Genomic DNA, 2,051 nt, shown 5'->3' with positions numbered 1-2,051 from the left:
CTCACTGGGATTCAAGAAGTCAAGTGTGTGTGTGTGTGTATAACATACAAGATGACTTTCATGAAAATGATTTTGGGGAGGTCATTGACTAGAGTACCCATCCCATGGGGAGCCTGAAGCCAGAGGCCTGGCTAATGCTGAGGCAGCAAGTGCCCCCAGCATGGTGTTTCAAGTTCATCAATTACTGTTTGGGCCTCCTTTTATTGTCTCCATCTCCTGCTTCACACAGCTGGGTCAGTGCACGCATTTGGTCGACGTGAAGCGATGGAGCTGCATGTTGGGTGGGTTCGCAGCCTGCAGTGCTTGTCTTAGGACCACCAAGCCCCATTCTAAGGCAATGCTTAATTCATTCATCCATTTAATTTTTTCTGTTCTTGAACATCTACTCATAGACCCTGAAGCCAGAAGCTAGTTTCAAAATTTTGAGAAGTCAAATTACAAACTTATCTTTTAAATACTTTGGCAAAACTCCCCCCAAAAACAAAAGAACAAAACAAAATTATATTTTTTCTAGTTAGGGCTGATTATCGAGTCTTTTCTCAGAATTTGAATGTGCTTTTCAGAAAAAAAAAAGACTCAGATTATATCTATCTAAATATTATTAACCTAGTCTGCGTATGCTGGTAGTTGGAAATATATGCGGGCAACAGCCTTGTAGGGCATTTCCCTGCAAGCAAATATTCCTGAATTAATCAGCATATGTTCTTTCAAAGCTTATTATAAAGAAATCAAAATGCTGGCCTGTGCCAGGCGCCTGGACAAATCAGCAGCTTTGTTCCATCTCTGTGGTTTCCCTTCTCTCAGAACCTGTGGGTCTTCTCTGTTAGGGACACCGAGGACAGTTTAGATTTGACTCCACTTGGGGTCAGTGTTGTGTGCCGGATCTGCCGTGTTCTTATGTTTAGGATGCTCACGCATGTTGATCTGAATTCTCAGTGGAAACATTGGTACAGCAGCAGTCCCGGCCGGGGGAGTGGGTCGGCCTGGCGGCTCTCACGCCTGCCCTTGATTGCCAGCCGCACACTCGCCTTCCGGCAGATGTGGTCTCCGGCTCGTTTCCATGCCCTCTGGAGCCTGTACAGCCACATAGATGCTTCCAAGAGGTGACTAAGTGACAGCATCAACATGATCAGGACAAAGACAAAGGGCCTAGGAGCCCCTGCTCTGCTTTCAGCTATTGCCCTTACTGCCATCAGCAGAAACAATACATAAGAGAAAGTTGAGATTACAAAGAGTTATCTTAGGTGGAATACAACAGCAGTTTCCCCCTTGGCTGCAGGTGAGACTGTCTTGGAAGGTGAAATAGAGCCTCCAGGCCCAGGCATGCAGGAGGGGGCAGGCCGGTAGAAGCGTCTTAATCCATTCCTCAGGTAATTCTGATCATGGTCGGTGAGAGCCACTGACATTTGGAAGGCAGGAGCTAACTGTGATACAGAACAATCTCGCGGTAAGGTGAGGCATAAGGGTCAGGGCGTCAGGATGGGCCCCTGCTCCTTTTAGCCCGAGGGCCAAGGCGAGCACACATAGCCATGCCTTGGTCTCTCCTGCAATGCAGCACAGGCGAAGATCACACCATGCGACAATCATTTGAAAAAGCTTTTTGTTATGATGTTCATTCTTAGAATCATTGTACTCAGTTTCATTGTAGTTAAGCAACTTGAACAGCGCCAACTTTCTCCTTTCTGGGTTTGACTTCTATGTTACTGAACTTCACATTGATGTTCAGAATTTTCTACAAGGGTGGAGAGCAGGGACCTGCTTTTTAAAGAACACATCATAAGGCTTTCAGTTCCACACCCATGGAGTAAGTGCATTTCTTTCTAACTTTTCTGCTAAATACAGATGCAAGCCCCGGACATTATATCAGGTATGATAAAAACACAATGAATGCTTACGAATTTATTACACTCAAAGATATGCTGTCATTAATAGCTTGATAGTACTGCCTCACCTTGGGAAACACCCAGCCTACCACCCTTGCCACTTCCTTTCTTCCTTTCTTTTTTTATTTCCCTCACCTGATTTTTATTATTATTAATTTATTTATTTAA

The 2,051-nt window shown here is 44.8% G+C and overlaps 1 pseudogene across 1 annotated transcript in view; it reads right to left on the bottom strand.

The window, feature by feature from the left end:
* Window positions 1-993: 993 nt before the first annotated feature.
* LOC105740939 overlaps window positions 994-2,051 on the bottom strand; it is a 10,214-nt pseudogene continuing 9,156 nt past the window's right edge. Inside the window, exon 2 of the transcript XR_002819043.1 lies at window positions 994-1,107. The product of XR_002819043.1 is annotated as a peroxisomal membrane protein PMP34 pseudogene (transcript). The remainder of the gene's footprint in view (window positions 1,108-2,051) is intronic.

This window comes from Octodon degus, unplaced genomic scaffold (assembly GCF_000260255.1).
Source record: "Octodon degus isolate 3935 unplaced genomic scaffold, OctDeg1.0 scaffold00240, whole genome shotgun sequence".
Taxonomy (NCBI): Eukaryota; Metazoa; Chordata; class Mammalia; order Rodentia; family Octodontidae; genus Octodon; species Octodon degus.
The sequence above is the reverse complement of the archived record's forward strand: the minus strand, read 5'-3'. Positions and strand labels throughout refer to the sequence as shown.